Raw genomic sequence first — 11,394 nt, forward strand, 5'->3', positions numbered from 1 at the left:
AATGGGACATCAGCAACGTAGATCTAGAATGAAAGATTTCCAGTAAGTCAAATAATTAAATTTCTATGATAATTATTATGCTATCTCATTAAAATCTTATCCTAACTGACGCTCCACTGCCTTTCGCTCAGGTAGGTTCGAAGAGTAACGAAGCGAAAACGGTAACCAGATTTTTAATAAGATTGATTTGTATGTGATTGAAGTTGCATTTCCTCAGTCAGAAAAGACAACGTTGTAATGATCTAGTTTTGATTATTTATAAATGAATCCCTCTGTCTAACATTTGATCATTTCACAGTACATGATAATGTTTCCTTTCAGTTTGAATATTCTCATTTAATCTTGATTGTAAAGAAATCTAAGAACTTAATTTAACCACCTTTAAGTCTGCTTAATGGATTAATTATAGTAACCAGTACTGATATCATGTGAGGAAGCCTGGTTGTGAATCACAACCAGGCTTCCTCACATGATATCAGTACTGTGATCCCATTTGGGCTTATACCCATGATCCCTGGATTAAATGGAAGATACTGTAACCACTTAACAACTTGTCTCTTCATTGTGTTTTATACACCTGGCTATAAACCAGGTTTTCTTTGGTACTCATTCTGGTTTATATTTGAAAATTTATCATTTAGATTAAATCCAGGTTATTAAGTAGCATTTGAATGTTTATCACAGTTTATCAATTGATTGATAGCATAAATATGGGTACTTCTTTTGTACGGGAACTACCCACATGCCAGTAGCATTACCGTAAAAGTTTATCATTGTCTATCACACCAGTTAATCACTTGATTTGAATGTTTATCACTGATTGTCATTACAGTTTATCATCAACCGGTGAGGAAGAAGATGACGATGATGACATTGATATTGTGCAAAGTCCAAAGCGTAGATTATCATCATCAGTCCGGTCCAACCGTCCACCATCTCCGTCCATACACAGGTCAAGACCAACTTCAGGTGAGCTGTTTTGTTAAGCTGTGGTTGATAACTAAATGAAAAAATTCATTTTGTTTTGTTGTACTATAAATTTAAAATTAAGTGAAGTCTCTGTTTTCAGCCTTTGGCGTTGCACCTAAATCCTTTAAAATCAAAATGTTTGTTTTCAGTTTAATGGCTCTTAAAATCATTTTGCCTGCAGTACAACTATAGACATATTTGTTTCCATTGTGGTATTTTCAAATACTTTTAAAGTCAAATGGGTCATTTCAAAATTTACTTGTGAAAAAATGATATTTAAGTAGAAAAGGATTGCCCATGCAATTGCATGTGTTATATTGGTACATACATCTGGAAAGATTTATTTACCTGAACTAGCTGCATACTCACACATTGGAAATTACTATGTACCCCAGCCGGATTCTTATCCAATTACGTAGGGGCATAAGGTTGTTGACTTCAAGCCACTTGTCTTCTTTCATGTGAGGAAGCCATCCAGCTAACTTACAGAATGTCAGTGGTTTTATTCAGGTGTCAGTTTATGCCTGAAATTATGCATAAAAGGGACCATGATGTCTTCCTCCATTGCTTAAACTAGAAAGTTGCCATAATATTTTGATCTATATAAAGGTGCTACTTTTAACCCAACCAAATAAAAAAAATACTTACATGCCTGGCTGATTGCCTGTAATTTTATGTCAGGAATCTTACCCACTTAGCATCTTTGTGTTTTCTACACTAGAAATGCTTAGTGTGTATTCAAAGGATGCTTTATTTGAGTCCCCTTTATTTTGAGGCTTACAGAAGTATTTATGTTTAAGTTTGTTTAAATCTGTATTAAGCTCAAGTATGGTAACATTTAGAGATTTGATATTCAATGTAACTTCATTTTAGGAAACTTTTTTGAATGAGGTGAGAATGGATGTATATTGGGGAGGGTTTTTCCAAGCTAATCCCCCAGTGCCAACAAACTTTTACTGTTATAACTTCTCAATGCACTACCACTTACAGTAGATTAGTCAATGTGTTTTGTTAATTTTTGAAGTTTTGACTCTAAAAGTTTGTTTATATTCCTGGATTAGCTGGGGGAAAAAACCCAAGTCATTCATAGTTCCAGAGTAGGTCTATTGATATAACACTGACAGCTGTATAAATTCAATATATCAGACTTAGCATGCACTGTTTTAGGTCTACTGTATTTCACTGCTTTAAGATAATAACTTATTTATCATTAAAAAAAATCAAGCAAATCTTGCAGAATATGTTCCATAGGAAAATAATGTAATCAATCAACATTAAAAACTTTAAATGTTAGAATAGATTTCAACATGCAATGCCACTTATTCTGTAATGTTACTCTACTAATTTTCTTATGTTACTGCTAAAATGTGTTATTTAATAGGTCTATACTTAATATAATGATAATTTTAAACAGTCCAACTGGAAAACTAATAATTTATGATTGAAGATGAAAAAAAATTCTTGACAATTATGTGATATCAGTAGCCATTAATTAGCCAGTGACTCAGCATCAGTGCTGTAGCCACACTCACACTGCAGCAAACCCAGACAGAAGCCTTGGTTAAAATTTGAGAAGTTAATAAATATATAATAGGTAGAGAATAGTTCTTGGGGGAAAAAAAGCCTCCAATATAAGTTGAAGCAGATTGGACTTAATCGACTATGAAGGATATGCTAGATTAAATGGTTTAGCTTTGATACATATTCGTAAACAAAATTTCACTTGCCTGTAATAAGATTTTAAAGTTATGGGATTCTCCTGGAAACAGAATAATTGTCATACTGTGAACATGGGCTAACAGATAAATTAAATAAAATGACTGTATTTTAAATCTTGTAAAGAACTTTTTTTTTCCAAAATGTAAAATATATTAAAATGGTATAAAGATAATTAGATTCAGAATGACATAATAGCTTGTCCAAGATTGCTCAAAAACGCAACAGAGACATTCTAGGTAAGAAAAAATTATGGGGGAGCATGGCTACGACATTGGCATATTGTATTTTGATGTCACTTGATAGCTTTATACAGGTGCTTAAAACTTAACAGTAGTTACATATATATACACACATGTAGAGTATTTTTAACAAACAGACAGATCAGTTGTATCAATTACAAATATATTGAAACTTGCCTTTAGCTTTAAAAACTCTACAGAAAATTAGTTTGAAATTTAATTGTATGTATCATATAACTTTTTTGTGTTGAAAAAGTTTTTTTTTTCTGGTTCACATAACTGTATACTGTTTAAAAAATATATGATATATTTTGTTGAACTTGTTATACTGAAATATTTGGGGAAAAATTAATCCTACAGGTTTGTTGTTTATTTTGAATTTAAAGCTGCATGCCTCAAGATGAATGAACATGCATCAAGAAAATCAAACTTGAGAAAAATGTTCTAAGATTTTTAGGAAAGTAAAATAGAATCAAGATTCAAGTAATGATTTACATTTTATGTGCTATTCATGACTGGTTTTGCAGTATTAATCATTATATTTCTACTGAATTACTAATACATTAAGGGTTTATTTTGGCATATTTTGACCTCTTTTCCAAAAATTTATGTGGATTTTAAGTGTTATTTGCAAATGCATAAGTTACATTCTTTGTTCACTTCACAATATTTTACTTTTTATAAAATTTTCAAAATTATCATGAAAATTAAGATGAATCTTGAGGCATGCTGCTTTATATGTACATACTAGATATTTACACTATTTCTATATTTGTAGGTAAATCAAGGGCATCTATCAGTTCAGCTTCAGGCAAGGTAAGGATTATATGTTATCTTTTTACAAGAATTGACTGCATAAAGTGTTTAAACTTGAAAATCCTGAAGATTTTATTTACTTTTCTTTTGGAAAAATTCTTGAATTACCAGTAGGCAATAGTACCGGTACTTCTTATTATATATGATAAATGTTCTTTTTAAAAAAAACATCTTCTCCATGTAGATCTGAAAAAAGATTAGGGAAGAATCATTTTGCTTAGCACATGTCAATGTTGCTTGTAGAAACAGTTGCCAGGCAACAACTTCAGCTATTTATTGGATGGTATTATATATTATGAAAGAGTTCCATAAAGTATATGTCCTCTATTTTTTTTCTTTTTTATTATCATTATTATTTATTTTTATTTTTTTTTTCATTATTATATTTTTTGAATTACGCATTATTGATTGCCGTATTCCAAATTTTTTTTCTTTTGATATTTTCATGAACCTCCATCCTATTTCATGTTGAGAAAACAAAAACATGGCTTTTCTCAAACTTATTTGTAACAAATGTTTGCATTTTACTATTTATTTGTTGTATAGTGATTATATAGACTTACATGTTCATATTTCTTTCAATTTCAGGGTTCATCAGCATATAGCTCATCATATAAGGGAAGAGGAACATATTCTACACATTTAGATGATGATGATGACTTTTAATTATAATCAAGCAGTTCACATAGATTATTAGAGATACACTTGATTTATATAAAATATTTCTTAGTAGATTGTTATTGATAGATAAACTAATATCTTTAATTCTGGGTCCCATGGGGAAGAAAACATGTGGAAAGAAAATATGAATATTGTGTATGGATTAAGATATGTTAGTGATCATTGGTTTTAAGATAAGCTGAAATCTGCCATGAATATTTTCAACTGTCAGAAGGACACCGAAGATCACAAAAGGCATGTTCAAGACTCATCTTATAGACATGTGTTGTGTTTAAATATTTCTCAAATATACATGACTTGCTATATGCAATATAGACCATTTTTTCAATCACATTGTAAGCTTGTAAAACATATTTTTATCAAATTTTATCATAGGTTATACACCTGCCAATCTTTATGAATATATTTAAAATATTATACATCTCCCAAAAGGTTTTTGGAATTCAAAATATTTCACCACTTACTTACTATGTCTCGTGGTGGTTATACATAGAAGCAACAAATTATGTTTCCACTCACCGATTTATATATAAGTTATAAGACATGTTAAATAACACCATTGGTTTTGAATGATGGAATACCATAATTCTATAAATAGAAGCAAATTAATGAATTACTGGTTTTCCATTTTAAGCTCGTCTATTTCAAAGAAAAAGTGGAGCCATTTTGATCGCTGCAACACTTGTGTTGTTGTCATGCAAAAACTTAATGTTCTCTGTTATTCAAACAGTTTAAAAATTATCAAAATAAACCTTGACTATTTGCTTATCATGACAAGGTGCAGTTGACAAGGGGAATATTTCTGAAAGCAATATTTTTGGAGTTATGCCCCTTTTTATCTCAGAATTTATAACAGACAAGCGTTAACACCACGCATGGTGCTTTTGTTTTGTAATGCATTTTGTTTGTGCTAGACCTCTAACAAAAAAGTTTTGTTGAAATATTTTTTAAAATTTTCATTTTATGTCTTTAGAAGCTGACATTATCATCAATATAGAGTATTGCAGGTTGGTAAATGTATTGCTCACTTAATTTCACAGTTTTTAAGTTTCACAACCGGTGTTGAATTTTTAGGCTTTGTGGTTGTAATATGATACTTTTGTCAGAACAGTGCTCTATTGGCTGTTGTGATATGAAACTAACAGTCACTACTTCATTATGATATGATATTTATATCACTTTTATTTCACTTTTATTGACTGACCTGCAGTATCTAGATTTAAGATAATTGTGATAATTTAGAATATTTTATAGTTAAAAAACCAATCATGATTGCTATGTACTGGAAAGAAAAATATTTCTAGTATAAGAAACATGTATGTGATAATGATATAATTGTGCAATGACATAGAGAATTGTTTAAGAAAGTTCAAGCAGTCATTTTTTGTAAGGGTAAAATTCTAGTGTGCTCTTTATAACCAGGTTAATAGATCAAGGTTAGTTTTAGAGTTTATAAAGTTATGGTTATATAACTGATTAAAACAAATTTTGATGATAGAATGAATTTTTTTAGGTAAATATTTCTAGGTATATTGTATTTGGAATTCTGTTAGTGTATACATGTATATATTTACAGATATATTTAACTGGGCTTCGTTTCATAGAAAGTCCTAAGTCTGAAATCAGTCTTAAGACCAAAACTTTGAGTTTCAAAGAAAATGTTCTAACTTTTGTCTCCTATGTGAAGACTCTTTTAATTTCTAAATAGCAATGCTGATTGCACATTGTGAATATAAGGGTCTCTCGTTGTATTTTCATAACTTTTCTCAGTAGAATGAATTTATTTATGGTCTACAGTATTTGACTGAAGATAAAAATGTTTATTGAAACGGTCTTAAAGTTTGTCTTAAAGTTGGTTTAATGTCCTAAGACTTAAGATACACTTGGGACTTTCTATGAAACGCAGCCCAGGAGTATTCGGACTCAATGTCTCAAAAAGGACAATTTGTGGTCATACAATAACAGCACGAATGATATTTGTAATTATTGAGGAGAATATGGGATATTGTTATCTAACTAAAGGGAGAGAAATTAAGGGGAAAAAAATACACAAAGTATCAGGAATGTAATAAACTTATTTGTTTATTTTTATTCAAGATGTTCTCTATGTTCCTGAAAAGTGTACATATTTAATATTCTTGAGTATGAGAATTTACCAGAATGTAAATGTTTTTATAAACATATTGAGGCAGTTCAGGGATATACCAGAATTAATAACGAGAACTTGACAAAAATGCTCTTTTTTTTGTACACAACTGTATATAAAATAACAGGACCAATGCTTCATGCTTAGAAGAGTTAGGGAAATGATCACAATGTTTTGTTGCTAAGACGTATGTTATAACATGTATTGTATATAGTTACACTCACAATGTCTGTGATATTTTAGAGATATGAGAATCAAAGAATTCTTCAATGACCTTGAACCATCCTCTGTGTACATATTGTTCTTGTTTTGATGTTTTGGGAAAGACATGTGCAGGGACAATCCTAAGCACAATCCTAACCAGTAAACAGCCAGCGGAAAAACAATTGTTACGAAAGGATTGGTCTTTTGGGATGTGAATATAGACTATAATTATTTACCCAAACTGTACCTGAATTTAAAAGACATTAACTCTCTAATATAAATGGTCGCTATATAGAGGTCATGATTTACAGAATGCTAATAGCAAAAATGTTTTGACTATGTAACCAGTATACTAAGGAAGACCATCTTAACATTCGTACAGCCTGATAAGATTCTGTAGTTTTAGCTGTTAAAAGTAGTATGCCTCCAGATTTATGCTAATTTTTTAAAAGCTATTATCAAGTAAAATATTGTCAAGTGAAATAAAGAAAGTAAGTAAAATAAAAAAGTAACTTACACATTGCAAATGGCACTTAAAATCTAAAAAAATATATCAAAAATAGGTCAGAATAGGTAAAAATAACCCCTACTGTGTTAGTCACGCAGTAGAAATATAAATACTGCAAAATAAGTCATTAATTGCATGTAACATATAAACTATTTTATAATTGTTAACATTTTTACTTTTCTAAAAATCTTAATAAATTTTTCTCAAGATTACTTTTCTTGAAATAGTTGGTCCATCTTGATTCATTAAAACCTTTTATACTACTGGATGGAAAGTTCCATATATTTAATAACTAACACCTATCTGTTGTTACAGAAATTCAGAAGTGATAGTAACTTAAGAATTTTAAAAAAACAATCAAAACTCTGTCACAGGTTTTGAGGAATTCTTTGATTTTTAAACTCTCTTATTTTGTTGAAATTTATTATGCCCCCGCCATGTAATGGCCGGGGCATATAGTGTTACCCTGTTCCGTCATTCCGTCCTTCCGTCCTTCCGTCCTTCCGTCCTTCCATCCTTCCGTCCTTCCGTCCTTCCGTCATTCTGTCATTCCGTCATCATCAGTTTCCGTTCATTATCTTAAGAACGGTTGGGCACATTCAACTCAAATTTGACATATGGATATGTCATGAGAAAATACAGGTCAAGTTCGAATTTGGTCATGGTTCGATGATTTTTGGCAGAGTTGTGCCCCTTTTACTTTGAAAATAATATGAAATTTCAGTTTCTGTTCATTATCTCAAGAACGGTTGGACACATTCAACTCAAACTTGACATATGGATATGTTATGAGAAAATACAGGTCAAGTTCGAATTTGGTCATGGTTCGATGATTTTTGGCAGAGTTATGCCCCTTTTACTTTGAAAATAATATGAAATTTTCAGTTTCCGTTCATTATCTCCCCAACGGTACAACACAATCAACTCAAACTTGACATATTGATGCGTCAAAGGAATGCGCAGGTCAAGTTCAAATTTGGTCGTGGTTCGATGATTTTTGGCAGAGTTATGCCCCTTTTACTTTGAAAATAATATGAAATTTTCAGTTTCCGTTCATTATCTCCCTCAAGGTACAACACATTCAACTCAAACGTGACATATGGATGCGTCAATGGAATGCGCAGCTCAAGTTCAAATTTAGTCATGGTTCAATGATTTTTGGCAGAGTTATGCCCCTTTCACTTTGAAAGTAATATGAAATTTTCAGTTTCCGTTTATTATCTCCCCAATGGTACAACACATTCAACTCAAATTTGACATATGGATATGTTTTTGGAATGCGCAGGCCAAGTTCGAGTTTGGTCATGGTTCAATGATTTTTGGCAGAGTAATGCCCCTTTCACTTTGAAAATAGTATGAAATTTACAGTTTCTGTTCATTATCTACCTAACAGTGTTACATTTTAAATTTTAATTTGACATATGGATATGTCAAAGGAATGGGCAGGTCAAGTTGGAATTTGGTCAGGGTTTGATGTTTTTTTGGCAGAGTTATGTCCCTTTCACTTTGAAAATAATATAGATACATCTTAAGAATAAGCAGTTTAAGTTTGAATTTGGTCATGGTTCAATGATTTTAGACAAACTTATCTTTCCTGAATGTTGGAAAAATTTTGAACTTTCAGTTTCAGCACTCATTCTTTTAGCCATTATTTTGGCTACAAATATGCAATATGCTTTTTCTAAAGGTTAAGACTGAATAATTTCAGTGCCTTGAACGTTTTATGGAAATGGTTTGTGTTAACATTGAAAAGTTTTAAGGGCTTTGAACTTAAAATGAAAAAAAAAAATTAATGCACCATCTGAAATTTTGGCTGCATGCGGGGGCATCCGTGGCATGATGACACATTTCTAGTTGTAAATGTGCTGTTTGAACATTCATGCTGCAAAATTTATTATGATTACTAAATTTTTAATGTTAAAAGCCATTAACATACACTGCATGTAAGGAGATTTCATGCATTTGAATTTAAAATAACTTTTAACAAAATCCCCTCATAATATTTATAATATTCTTTCTTTAAGTAAGAAGTTTGAGGGGAAACATGGGAAAAATGTACTTACAATAATTGTATTTTCTCGTATATGCAATTGTATTTTCTCGTATTTGCAATTGTATTTTCTCGTATTTGCAATTGTATTTTCTCATTAGTAATGCCATAACACTATTATTCTTACAACGTTTATGTTATTTTGTGCCTTTTTGAGAAGTGTTATAACTCAATGTAATTATGTTTAGACTATTGTCATTTTTTATATGGTTGCTCAAAATCCAAACTCTGGCACATAATTTGTACTTTGTATATAATGTATGATAGGTATTGAACTAAGTAGATCTGCTGTATTTATTTATTGTTTTTTGTTATTTTTGTTAGTAACTCTGCTCATCATGATAACATTGGCCAAATTGTCATTTCAAAAAGTTTCTGTCAAAGTGCTTATAGGAATATATTATTTAGGAGTTGTTTTTCCACAGTTTAATGGAGAATGAAAATAGTTTAATAATGCATGTAAATCTACCTGATATATTCTGGTATGTCAGGAAAGAAATTCGAAAAGGAAAGACTGTTTATAAGGTAAACATTGTAGGTTTTGAAAAGAGAGGGATGGCATATATATTTGCCCGCGTCAGTTTGCAGCATTGTCTTGCTGTCATGCTGTACATCTATAAACTGACAAAACAGTGAAATGTGGGAACATCCCTGTGGTTTGGACACATTTCTAGTGTTATCTGTTACATAAGTTTTTACACTTAAATGCACTTAATAATCCGCTTTTTGTGGTCTTTATCACAGTGAGGTGTACAGTATATACAAACTGAAGGCATTTTAAGAAAATATAATACTCCTAAAGCTATAAATAAGCTCCTTAAAGCATTTATTTAAGCTATGTGCTATATAGTATCAAGCCATATAACATGGTTAATTGAACCTTCAATACAACAGAATGTTAAGAGACGACTCAAATCGGCTGTTTCATTATAGAGGCATTCTGTTTCATCCTTTTTTTCATGATAACCTAATTCTTTGCAATTCCACTGTTTAAAAGTTATGGTAGATTTATTTATTCCAGACTTTGTATAGATGTGTTAAAAGATATTTTGGGACAGAAATTATCCTTTTAGATAATTATAATGTGAAGAGAAATTATAACAATTGTTTTCCTTCTCACAATATTTGCTACCTTTCTTTTGAAATATTCAGGAAAAATCATGTATTAGTACTACAGTATGGCATTTGTATGTCCGTCCATAATTTTAAGAAAATCTTTTACTATTTGTATAATGGGTAGGCATTTTATGTTTTAGCTTGTAATAGGTATTAGAAACTGAACAGACTTTTCTTCTCAAATGTTATATTTTTTTCATAGTTAAATAAATATAAAAGACAGCTATAACAGTGTTTCTTTGTGCATTTGACATCCATTTATTTAAACAAGCAATCTAATGGAAGTGACTCATTGGATATGTTCACAGAATGATATATTCACAGAATGATATGTTCATGGATTGATATGTTCACAGAATGATATGTTCACAGAATGATATGTTCACGGAATGATATGTTCACGGAATGATATGTTCACAGAATGATATGTTCACGGAATGATATGTTCACAGAATGATATTTTCACAGAATGATATGTTCACGGTACAGATTTCAATATCATAATGTTCACCATATCTCATTGTCTCAGTACAGAGCATAGGCCTAGTGATTAAAGTGTGTATCTTACTTGAGGAATTGTAGGTTCAAAGGCTACTGCATTAAAATCATTACAAGAAAATCATTGCAAGTATGACATCATCATGGGAACCCAGCTAACTAAATTCATGAATGAAGTGAATATTTAAGGAGTATGTCTGGATTACTGAGGCTAATCCGACATTTTAGTACTGGTTAGTTCTAGGAAGTGACTAGTGTTTCAAATAACTTATAAGCTGTCATCAAAATAGAGCTAAAAATAAAAATTATTAATAATTTTATACTAAATCTTCACTGAGCTACGAAGGGAGTGTATAGTACCGCAAAAAAAACTTGTTTGATGAACCACTATACATCCTTCGTGTCATTTCAGTTTGACCATATATTATAATGTTGACTGCCCTGGCTA

Source organism: Ruditapes philippinarum, unplaced genomic scaffold (genome assembly GCF_026571515.1).
Source record: "Ruditapes philippinarum isolate M1 unplaced genomic scaffold, ASM2657151v2 ctg11846_1_1_1_1, whole genome shotgun sequence".
Classification (NCBI taxonomy): domain Eukaryota; kingdom Metazoa; phylum Mollusca; class Bivalvia; order Venerida; family Veneridae; genus Ruditapes; species Ruditapes philippinarum.